Source organism: Orcinus orca, chromosome X (genome assembly GCF_937001465.1).
Source record: "Orcinus orca chromosome X, mOrcOrc1.1, whole genome shotgun sequence".
Lineage (NCBI taxonomy): Eukaryota > Metazoa > Chordata > Mammalia > Artiodactyla > Delphinidae > Orcinus > Orcinus orca.
This window is the reverse complement of record NC_064580.1, coordinates 31576485-31589963: the sequence shown is the minus strand read 5'-3', so window position 1 is coordinate 31589963 and position 13479 is coordinate 31576485.

The window sequence follows — 13479 nt, the reverse complement described above, 5'->3', positions numbered from 1 at the left end:
AGAGGCCTACATAGTGATCAAGAGTTTCAATTTGCCAGAAGATAATAATGATTTTTTTTTTGATGTGGACCATTTTTAAAGTCTTGATTGAATTTGTTACAATATTGCTTCTGTTTTGTTTTAGTTTTTTGGCCACGAGGCACGTGGGATCTTAGCTCCCCAACCACGGATCCGACCTGCACCACCTGTATTGGAAGATGAAGTGTTAACCACTGGACTGCCAGGGAAGTCCCAATAATAATGATTTTTAACTCACATGGGCTTCATAATATAGCCTCAAACTATATAAAGCACAAATTGACAGAATTAAATGGAAAATTACAAAACCTCTATCACATTGAGAGACTTTGACACATCTGTAGTAACTAATGGATTAAAGAGATAACAACTTAGCAAGAGTACAGAAGATTTGCATATCACAATAAATAAGTTTGATCTAAAGAATGTATATGTAACATTGTATACAATGACTGAAAAATACATGTTTTCTGCAAGAACTTGAGGAACATTATGAAAATTGGCCACATTCTAATCTACGAAGTGAATGGCAATACATTTTTTTTGTCTTCTTGCTTCCCTTTTGTTCCTATCCAATCTATTCTCAACTCTACCCCAACGATCCTGGGAAAACCTAACCTGGATGAGTCATACCTCTGTTCAAATTTCTCCAATGGCTTCACATCATGCTACAAGTGAAAGCTGAAATCCATAGTCATTACAGTAGTCCACAAGGCCTACACACCTACCCTTCCAAGCTGGCTTTGTTTCTCCAATCCCATAACCTCCCCTCTCCCTCAGTGTGCTCCAGGTACACTGGCTGTTCCATTAATACAGTAAGCCTGATTCAACCTCTGAACTGTACACTGGTTGTTTCTTCTGTCAGGATCCTTCCTGCAGATATCTGAACACTCACTCCTTCATCTCCTTTAGGTTATTTTACAAATATTCCTTTTTTACTGAGGCCTCCAACACCCTATCCATAACTCATTCTTTTTCCCTCTTCCCTACTTTATTTTTCTCTAAATCATTTCATGCCATCTAAAACATTACTTATTTTTTTATCTGTCTCCCTTCACTAGAATGTAAATTCCTAGAGTGCATAGCATTTATTCTGCTTTATTTATTGCTATATGACTAATGACTAGAGCAGTTGCTGGTATTTTTGTGACAAATACTGGTAGGATGAATAAAGAATGAAGGAATTTGGAGATTTAAAAGCACTTTTTTATATAACCTTTGAGTCAGAAAAAAAATTATAAAATATTTCAACCTAAATAACCAAAATCACACATATCAAAACTGTAGAATATAGCCAAAGTGGTACTTAGAGGAACTTTATAGTCTTCAGTATGTATATTCAAAAAGAAGAATCATTTAAAAATAATTAACCAGGCATCCAACCTAAGAATAAAAAAAGAACAACATAATAAACCTCCCCAAAATAACGGGGAATAAATAATAAATATCATAGATAAATAAAATAGGAACAGAAGAGGCCACCAAAGCCCCACAAAACAATTATTTGAAAAGACTAATAACTTGCACAAATCTCTGATCATATTAACAAATAAAACAAAATAGAGAAGGCAAAATGGACAATATTAGGAGTGAAAGAGATGACACAACTACAGATACTACAGTGATTAAAAAGATAAAATCATGTTCTGAATAATTTTGTTAATAAATTTAAAATATTAGATGAAATGGGAAAAAATTTTTAGAAATATGCAACCTACCTAAACTCGTTCAATTAGACAAATAGAAAGCCATTAAAGTACAAAATCAATAGTTTAAGTTATCCTACCATAAAACACACTAGAATCAGATGGCTGTGCAGGGAAGTTCCAGAAAATGTGAAATAACAAAGAATTCCAACAATAAATCAAATTTTCCAGTAGAGAAAAAGAAGGAATATTTCCTCCAACTCATTTGGTGATGACATAATAACCTTTATAGCAATTTTTAAAATAGTGTATTAAAAAGTTACAGAACTGGTATCCTTGGAGAAATGGCTGATTCTAGGACTGGGGCTGAAAATGTACACAATAAGCCTGGAGCATCTTTTAGTGCCAGAAAGAAAGCGTTTAAAAAAACAAAACAAAACAAAACAAAATATTTCAATGGTTTGGGTATGTCAAAGGAACATAGGAGGCAACATTTGAGTAACAAAATAAATAACATAGCATTGAGTTGTAACCCAAAATATAAAATAAGTATCCATGAGTCCATAGTGATATAAATAAATAAATAATTAATTAAATGAACAAATAATTAGGGAATTCCCTGGTGGTCCAGTGGTTAGGACTCAGCACTTTCATTGCCATGGGCCCGGGTTCAGTCCCTGGTCGGGGAACTAATATCCTGCAAGCCTTGTGGTGTGGCCAAAAAAAAAGTAAAGGGAGAAGAAACAAGTCTCTTGTGCGGAAGAATTCCAAATAATTTATGTAAATCCTCCTCCCTTAAGGAGAGAGAGCGTAAGTCTCCACTCCTTAATTGTGAACTGTGTATAATAACTTCCTTCCAAAGAGTATACTATGAAAAGTTACAGGAACAAATTGTGAATACAGATGCACTACTCATGAACAAACTAACAACAACCTGAATATAGTCTTGTTGAAAAAAAACCATCATTACCAAATTGGTATTATCCAGGAATTATTTTAATATTACAAAAAATACTAGTAAAATTTACTACATTAAGAGACTATAGGAGAGAAAAAACACATGATCATATTAATAGATCAATAAAACACATTTGATAGAATTCAACATCCTTTCCTAATAAGAATTTTTAGTGAACTAGAAATAATAGGAAATCATTATTAACCTCTATCATTAACTATGGAAGGCAGATCAGCAGTTGCCAAGGTCTAGGTGACAGGGGTTGGGGTGGGGTTGGGGTGAGGAGGGATTGACTGCAAAGGAACATGAAGGGACATACTGGGGTGATGGAAGTGTTTTATATCATGATAGTGGTGGAGGTTACACAACTATATGCATTAGTCAAAAATAAAATTAGTGTTTTCATGTTCTTCGGATAAATATTCAGAAGTGGGATAGTTGGAGATATATGCATGCCTATGTTCATTGCAGCATTATTTACAATTGCCAAGGTATGGAAACAACCTAACTGCCCATCAACAGATGAATGGATAAAGAAGATGTAGTATATATACACAATGGAATACTTCTCAAGGATAAAAAAAGATGAAATCTTGCCATTTGCAACAACATGGATGGACCTTGAGGGTATTATGCTATGTGAAATGTCAGATTGAGAAAGACAAATAGTGTATGATTTCACTCATATGTGAAATATAAAAACAAATAAACCAAAAAAATAAAATAAATGAACAAAGCAAACACATAGATACAGAGAATAGAGTAGTAGATAGAGGGGAAGAGCGAGAGTGTGAAATGGATAAAGGGGGTCAACTGTATGGTGAAGGATGGAAACTAAATTTTTGGTGGTGAGCATACTGTAGTATGTGCAGAAGTAGAAATATAATGTTGTACACATGAAACATGTAATGTTATAAACCAATGTTACTTCAATAAAAAAGTAATTTAAAAAATCATTAAATTGCACACTTAAAATTGGTGAATTTACTTTATGTATATTTTACTTGAAAAAGCTGACAAAACTAGAAAAGGAACTATTAACTTGATAAAGGACATCTACAAAAATGAAAACTGACAAAAATTATAAAACTTCTTGTGTGTTAACTCTTATTTTATCTCCTGCTGCAGCAACCACTTCCATGCTGCCTTTAACGACTTGTTTAACAGGTACTTTCAGGAGCTCCCTCTCCTGGGGCTGCATCCTCTACCTCTCCCTTCCTGGAACCCATGCTGGCCAGGGTTACCTGCATGAGCCCACTTGCACTTATGCATGCAAAACCTAAAAATACAGAGTAGGTAACACCCAATGTCCCATCTTGGACAACAGGGTAAAAAAAAAAAAAGTATCAATCAGTGCTTCCCTCCTTCTTCCCACAGCTGAACAGTTTTGAGATGTTTTTCCTAGAACTCTTCAGAAATTTCAAATGTTCATGAAGAGATGGAGCAACAGAAAATATATTTCATTTTCAGTTTGCAAACTGGCCCCTGTACACGAAGGGCCAAGGGGAGACCAAAGGGGTTGACCACTCCATATTGTTAGGTGGCTTGTCTTGGGTGGATGCAAGATGAGCAGATCTCTGCACCCAACCACCAGAATCTTAAAAGTCAATATAGAAGTCTTAACAGGGTTTAGTCACATATACCATCCAGATGGTCTCAACAACATATTACTCTCTCAAGGCTGCGTCCTTGGAACAGCTCCTAGTGTGGGAATGGTGGGTGTAATTCCAAGGACAGGGGGGTGGGTGAGGAGCCTTTCATTAACCGGGTCCAGGTTGCAGGTCAACTGGTGATCATGTCCGGTTTTTAATGCAGACATTAATGCACTGCTGGTGGAAGTATAAATCCAATAACGGTAAACAAGTGCATACTTGTTGACCCACAATTCCACTCCATAGCATGTAACACTTGCACATAGGCCTTAAGCAATGCTTCCAGAATATTTTGAGCAGCACTGTTCTTAAAGGCATATGAATGAGTCCAAATGGTCTTCCACAGAAGAACAAACAAATATTCATTCATTGTATAAATATGCAGTGGAACATTATGCAAGAGAAAAAAATGAAAGTATAGTAGCTGCATGCATTGGTGTTTATGAAGTTCAAAAAAGTCACAGAAAAAGACATGCTATAGGATTTTATTCATATAGCACTAAATGTGATAAAGCTAAATACTAAATTGCTTATGTGGTAAAAGTATAAAGTAAAAGCAAGAGAATAAATAATAGAAATTTTTAGACCATGTGCACATCTAGGTTGAAGAAAGGATGGGGAGATCAGTGAGGCACATACATGGGGCTCTGAGCTGCTAATATTCTATTCTAATATGGTTAACAAGCACTCATTAATTTCTTATTGGTTAAATTGATATACCTCCCTTTTGTAAATATGCTGTATTTCATAATAAAAAAATGTGATTGTGAAGAAAAACAGCTTTAGGTTGGCGGTTTGCTCAGAGGTAGACTCGGTCAGATATAGACTTGCTTCTCTAGAGTAGAGGAAATCATTAACAATATTTATGGTCATTTGGACATAACCCCTTCTAGGGACCTAACTACACTGTGCTCCAATACCCATCACCGCCTCACCCACGCTCAGTAGTGTCTTCACAAAGTTAAAACAGTATACACAAACCCAGTGGAAACTGAAAAATAGGATTTTAGCTGAGAAATAACCCACGGCCTTCAGTCCATGGGAGAGCCTGTGAAAGCTCCCTCCTAAACAGTGAGAGGCCTTGGATGCCTTGCACTTCTCCTCTTTCCTTTGTGAACCTCCTAAATACCATCTTATTCCCTCAGTTCCACTGGCTGCCACATCCCTGGATTTTACTTCTTGGTCTGGCACTTTTAGGGTTGAAAATCTGTTTATGTGGTCTACCTGGCTTCTCCCCAGGATGCAGGTTCATATATTAATCCTTTATCTGCATTCCTTGCATGGCCCATGAACAAGTAATGCTCCAGCCCAGGGCCAGAACCTGCCCTGCTCTTTCATGAGGGAGAAAGGGGTATATATACCGGCTTTAGCTTAGCTCTTTTAACTGTATATTCACATCATTTTTGTGATGCAAAAAACAACTAGCCTGGATGGAAGTGAGCGCAAATATTGGTCCAACTGCAATATCAAAACAATAAAGTTAATACTAAAGCTGTAAAGAATTTTTCTAGGATATGTACCTCTAAGTGAAATTATTGGATGAAACAAAAGCAAGAAAATAACTTTAAATTGAATGCGGAAATTATAATTCTTTTTTGTACAAATCAGAATTTCTCTAAATCTGTAGCTTTTTACATTTGGAAATAAGTGGATATTAAATAAATGTATTTCTTGTTTTGAAAAGATAACTAGATCATTTTATATTCAATCTAACAATTTTTCCTAAAATGGGGTTTAATGTTGATGACCTTTTTCAATAGGTTGGGATGTAAACAAGGTCATATCTCTTTTATTTTTCAAATTGATTGCTTAAAACCTCACATGTTCATACTAGTAGTATGTCCAATTTTTCCTTTTTGAGGGCTTTAGCTTGCATTAACCAAGGAAAAGAAATTTACTTGGTCAATTCTTCTTCCAGAATCTATGCACACAGAAGGCTAGAGAGTCTGGTTCTAATACCATGGTGTTGTCATATGGAGTCACAGCTAGACTTTGGTTGTCTGAGGTCTGATGGTTCCTTGTCCACTGCTGAGGTGAGGCCTTTGGTGGTTTGGATCCTTTGTGGGACAAAGGAGTATCCTGGTCTATGGTTCTAACTTTATCATTCTGTGTGTATGTATGTGTGTACACATGTGTATGTATTTTTAATGTTGCACTCACATTCTCAGCCCTTGTTCTTCCAAGTAGAATGGTACCTCCTCATAAAGGAGCACCTATTTATGAATCTAGTGATATAGGTCCAAGACATTTCCTTTGAATGACTCCTTATTAGAAGTCTCCTAACATCTTTCATAAATAAATGCTTATCTGGGTTCTGTTTTTGCTTTTATTTTAAGTACAAAGAGAACTTAGACACTTAGGACTTATTCCAGAGCTGGACTGCAGCTAGATTTTTGTGTAATTATTTCGAACTTTTCACCATTGCTTCTCCCACAGTTAATTTGACAATTACTAAAACATGGGCAAGCACCATAAACAGGTATCATAACAAACAAATAATTCCTAGTAAACACTCATCTCCACAGTGAGTGGGGCTACAATAGATTAGCCTAGTAGCCCTGAGTCTTGAGTATGCCCTGAGCATCAGTTGGCCTGCTTTACCCAGACAGTGGAGAGTGTTAGTTAATTTGGTTAGTTAGTTGGTTGTATAGAAATAGGTTTCTTACATGAGATCATGATACGTTAAAATGACATACAGGAAATTCCCTGGCGTTCCCGTGGTTAGGACTCAGTGCTTTCACAGCCGAGGGCCAGGGTTTGATCCCTGGTCAGAGAACAAGATCCCACAAGCTGTGCAGGGTGTGACCAAAAAAAAAAAAAAGGGCTTCCCTGGTGGCACAGTGGTTGAGAGTCCGCCTGCCGATGCAGAGAACCCGGGTTCGTGCCCCGGTCCGGGAAGATCCCACATGCCGCAGAGTGGCTGGGCCCGTGAGCCACGGCAGCTGAGCCTGCGCGTCCAGAGCCTGTGCTCTGCGGCGGGAGAGGCCACAACAGTTAGAGGCCCGCGTACCGCAAAACAAAACAAAACAAAACAAAACAAAACAAAACCAAAACAAAACAAAAAAGACATATAAAGTATGACAGTACAAAAGATATCTGAACTAGGACATACTGTGTCCCTATATAATATCTTTCACTTAAGATGACATCACTCATCCCTGGTTAACACAGTAGTCTTACAAATTTTTGGTCTGTATTAGTATTCAGATCATGCTTTGCACAAAGTGACCTTGGTGTGTGATTTTTATAAATATTGCTTAGTCTGAAAGACTAAATTTCAAGGTGGAGAAAAAGGCGACTAGCAATGCCAGAGGAAGAAAAAGGATGGGGCGGGGGTGGCGGGGGAGGGGGTGTCAGTCCTGAGTGGAAGTCTACTAGCAGGAATAGAACAAAAGGCAATTAGCAGTGCTTGTCAACTCTTGTTCCTTCAGTATAACATAGCTTTAGGCCTCCTTGTAAAAAAACATTAGTTAGGAATAATGTAGCGATCTTGATGTTCTATCAATTTCAGATGACAGAAGAGAAAAATTTCAGCTTTACTACTTAACTGCATGGCCTTAGGTAAGTAACTCAAACTTTACGCAACTCAATTACCTCACCTGAAAAGCAGCACTGGCACCTTCCTCTTTGTGTGGCTGTATTCATTTAAGACATTTAAAAAGCATGGGTAAAGCACCTAGAAAATGCTAGAAGTTGATAGGTGCTCAAAAATTATAATTAATAATAATATTAATAAAATGATGTGCAATGAAATCTGATTTGGAGCTACTTACATTTCTCACACACTAGGTTATTAATATTCATGTGTCACAACTTTTAAGTCTCTGACAGTCCTTGACCAGTCATCTGAGTGATGCCCAGAGTATTTTCTCTTTTTCCCAACCTTCTAGCCAAACTTGACAGCACATCATAACAGGGTCTTATAATGGAACTCTCCTTCCCTCAAATTTAGATGAGATACCAAATAGAAAAGATATTGACATGCCAGAGTGAAGGTGACAGAGATTCCCTCTTCCAATTACTGAATTTACAAAGAAAAGAGTAGGATCAATTCCATCTCTTGAACCCCTCAGCCTGATCAGCAGCATAAAAAGAGACCTAGAATAGAAGCAGCACCCCTTTATAAAAAGAGTGGCTTTATACGTCCAATCTACAAAGAATTAATGCTAAATGAAGTTTGGAGCTTTGATTAATATATTGCAGCTGGACATTCTTTTTTTTAGGCTGCACTGTGCTGCATGCGGGATCTTAGTTCCCCAACCGGGGACCAAACCCATGCCCCGTGCACTGGGAGTCTTAACCACTGGATCACCAGGGAAGTCCCACAGCTGGACATTCTAATTGCTGAATCAAAATTATATTTGCCACCTAAACTGACGTGGGACTTGCTATTACATGAAAGTGAACAGACACCTATGAGCTCTATAAGAGTTTTCAACAAAGAGTGGAGGAAGATTACTCTGCACTAAAAATGTTTAAAGGGACGTTGGAGGAAAGAAAAAAATTGTTGCCTTTTATTCCTTCCAATGTTTTTATAGTGGTACAATACACATAACATAAAATTTACCATTTTAACCATTTATAAGTGTATGGTTCAGTGGAATTAAATTCATTCATAATGATGTGCTACCATCACCACTATCAATCTCCAGAACTCTTGTAAAACTGAAACTCTAAATCCATTAAACAGTAACTCCCCATGCCGCCCTTCCTCCCAGCCCCTGGCAACCACTACTCTACTTTCTGTAAGTTGCCTTTTGAATCATATTTTTTTCAAACAGACTTAAATTGGGGAATCATTTTTAACTCTTCACTCTTTAGTATCACATACCTTGGTTGTTTCCAAACAGGCCTTGCATGTTTTTCTATATAATGCTTTTCCAAACTTTTTTCTTCTTATGGAGTCGTTGTCAAATATATTATTGAAAGTATAGTCAACTCTAACTAAATCTAGAGAAATTTCTCTATTTCTGATCTCTTTCCATTTAAAGCACCATTAATGATTACCACCAACACTATCCTCGTTTATGTACACAATTTACTATCTTAACATTTGTTCTGATACTACCCAGAAGGGATAATGGGAAGGCAAGAAACCCATTACAAGACCAAACATTGCAGCATTAGCAGATGTGATGAGAAACTTGGACATAGTTGGAAAACCATTTGAAAGAGTGAAGGGAAAATGGAGCGGTGAAAAAGCCACTTCAATAGTGAAGAAGTCTGGCTGAGAGCAGGGATCAAAGACAGAGTGAACATTTTGCACTACAGATTCAGCAATCCTATGTCTGGATTTTGCAGGGCACTCTTGATTTTTAATATTTTGCCTTGTTGTTCCTTTAGAACACTTAGTTGGTCAGACCTTGTGTACTAAATTTTGGTTTGATGACATGTTGATTGGAATGGATCTGGCTTGGTAATGGCAAAACCAGCCCCATATTCAGTAAAACAGCAGTAGGAATATTATCCCAAAATACACAGTTTTCAGTTTGGGGAAATTGCTCACACCCAAGTGAAATTTGACTGTACATCAGGGAAAGAAGGTTCTACATATTTCCTGGGGAGAGACAAGGATATTCACCAGTATTTGATGTCATACAAATAATTGAGTATGGGCTGTGCATGCTGTGTGGTGCTCTGTGTGTGTGTGTGTGTGTTTCAATTTGATTTACTGCTTGCTTATTAAAAAAAATAATAAGCCAGAATGTGGATCATGTGAGAGACTAAATATGACAACAGCAGAAAAAGAAACAAAAAGAGATAAGATTTTTAAAATGGGAAAAGGTAAATCATGTACACATACTTTAGAAATGCCTTTTGACTGTTTTAACCACTCTCTCCGTTTTTCTCACTGGACTTAGGGAAAGGGAGTAAACACCAAAAAACATCGGGAAAACACCATGAGTTTAAAAGAATATGATAAATGAAAGTAGAATTAAGAAGCATGGCATAACTGAAGGGATTTTGCAGCAAGTCTATCAATATTTAAAATCACACCCTTTAAAATAATTTCTATTTTAGTTTTGCTGACTCCAAAGAACAACATTAATGTATTTACTTTTTCTTACATTATTTGATCCTGTACTCAGACACTTGCGCAAAGAATGAAAACCAGATTTGGGTTTTCTCCTAAAAAGAAGCCTGTTTCTAAGAGAGAAATGTACTCCAGGAAAGGCCTGAGAAACAGCAGCACACACTAATTCAGTCAATGAAAAAATATGTTAAAAAAGATTTAAAAACCCAAAGCACAAAAAACACACACAAAATATGTGCTCTCCCTCCTGGACACACACAAAGTATTAAAATGTATGACCAAAGAAATGTCCAGAAATTGATATGAAAGTGACAGTGAATTGGTAAAAAGGTTCAAAACATGTTGAGAAAAATTGCAAAAGATATTGAATAGAATATATTAGAAAAATGTACTTCTCTGAATGTGTTTAAGAATCTGCTTTATCTGTCTTGCTTTATCAAAATTGGTGATATCTTGTCAAGAAATAATAAAGGGTTATCAGAAATCACAGCTTCACTTAGTTCACTGTAGGGTGATGGTGTCAAAACATAGAATGGTGGCGTCAATCACCCCAATTCTATGCCAGCTATGAAAAATTGGTCCCTACAAGGGTTACTAGCCTGTCCTTCAGTCTCAATTGTCAATTCTAATAATCAATAACTTTTATTTATCTTCTATTTTTTCCCCTGACCTGCCAACTATTCATATATAATTGAGCTTTTATAATTTTTAAAGTAAATTTCATTTGTCTTTCACTTTAGTTTTCTCTTCATCATACTGAAAAATCCTGTATCCATTCACTCCACACATCATGTCCCCTGGATAAACTTTCCCAAATGACATCTTTAGCTTACTCTCGCCTCCACAGGCAGCTTATGCTCTCAACACTGTTCACTGGCACACCATTTTTTGTTTGTCAGTTCATCAATTAAGAATAGTATATGTGAGTTTCCCAAATCTAATAACTGGGTTGGCTAAAGATAAGGAATTTAAAAAGAGTCTGGAGATCAAATGTCAAAGTGGCCTGAGTTTGAAAGCACAACAATGCAGCTTCATCCTCTATCTTTACCTACACATATCATTTCCAGGCCTGTGACTCTCTGTATTTGATGGTCTTTATCAGTGTCCTGCTGTACTTTGTTCTACGATGCTCTTTCAGATGACTAGGCTAATTGAACTTTTGCCTTTCACTTCTTGATCCTTAGTAGTTTATTTATGTGCTGTGAAGTTGCAATAAATGTCTCAAAATGAATTCAGAAAAAGCCAGGGGTCACTCTTAGTGTTCCTCAGTCTTAAAAGTTGCTTTTTAATGTGCACTTGAAGAAGCATCATCATTTGTCTTCATCAGTCAGTTAACACATCTTCAGACTCTTGGGACTACACTGAGAATGACAGCTCTCAGAAGCAGGTGAAAAAACAACAAAAAAAGGTGGTTTAGAACTATTGAATCAAGAAAACCCTGATGACCCTTATGGAGTAATCATTGCCAGTGGGATCAAAATCAGTGACAATTAGAGCCTGCTGAGAAGTGGACATGAAAGAAACTCCATTCTCCTGGTCACCACATAATGCATTGAAGAGTAAGGAAGAAAATGGTGATTTTTAAAAATTCTCTTAGCAGCTGCTTTCATGCAGCTACCTGCAGTAGAGGTTGAGCCCTGAGAGACCTGAGAAGATGATGTAGATCAGGCACTTCCCAAACTTTAATTTGTACACTGATCACTATGGATCCCACTAAACTATAGATTCTGATTCAGTTAGTCCAGAGAGAGGTCAGGAATCTGCATTTCTAGTAAATTCTCAGGTGACTCCAGTACTGCTGGCATCTGTGGACCACAGTTCGAGGGGCAAGGATTTAGAGCCATAGGAATGAGCAGATGGATAGAGAAGGAAGGGTTGGGACTGACAGTGAGAGAAGAGAGAACAGATGCGGGCTCTGATGAGACAAGCAAGACGTGGAAGGCTTTCCTCTTTACAGTGTAGCACCCTTTCCTCATGACTCCATAAGTCATCAGAAAAGTTTCATAAATTCAAAACTATACGGTGCTACTTGATGTGTTTTTCCTGGAAATTTGCTGAGGGCTGACATTTGCACCTAGGTTGGTTAGGGGTAGAATTGAGCATTTGACTAGATGCAGAACCAGATACAGAGAAGAACAGAAGCAGCAAGGATTTGGGAAAGGATTTTGGATTCTGAAGGATCATGAAATTATAGAGTTAAACAAAGTTTCCCTAAATCTCCTAGGGACAAGAAGGCCTTAGCTGACATCTGGCTTATGCTAATATAATAATTATGATTAGTGCTTACCATATGCCAGACATTACACATTATATAGATTACCTCATCAATCCTCACAACAACTCGATGACATAGGTATCACCCTATTTTATAAAGAAGGGATCTGACGTTAATGGCAAGCCCAAATCCATACACTCAGTAGGTTCCAGAGTGATTATCTTAACATTGGTCTGGCTGAATCAAAACAATCCCCATTCTTGTTTACCAAAGACCAGAAAGCCTGAAAGGAAAGAGGGGAAAATGTGAAACAGGTAAAGTTGAAAAAAATGATTCAGGGAATGTTAAAAAGCTCTGATCTTCATATTGTTCTGATATTTCTACCAATATCTGTTTGGACCTGAATGAACTGACATTTTGAATTTTGACAAACTACTGATGAATCATGCAGTACTCACTAACTTTACCGACACATTTTAAAAGGTGAAATCTAGAGCTGAGAGTTACACTGGAATACAATTCCTAAGAGGATCTTTTTTCCACTAGCCTCAATCCCCCAGCATTGCTGACATTTAAGACCACCTTTTGGAAATTCCAGAGAGAAATCGCTTAGCTGCTTTCTTCTACTTGGAAGTGTGAATATAAGTTGCTCCAGGTACCCTCCTTTCTACTTAATCCTTTTTTAATTTCAGCCTTTCCTTCAATTAACTTTGAGCCATTGCTATACTTGAGATGTATGAATTCGGGTTAATTTTTTTTCCATCGTGAGTGTGAGTACTTCAGGCCACAAAACAGAGAAGGGATCCACACTTTCTAATGAAAGAGAACTTTCTTACACTACAGAGTCCCTATCAGGAGAGCGCTTGTAAGGGCTTCCAGTTACAACAATTTTAAGACCATCTATGTTACAAAAAATAAACACATGGGAGAGGATAAAACAGTGCCAACCATCATGG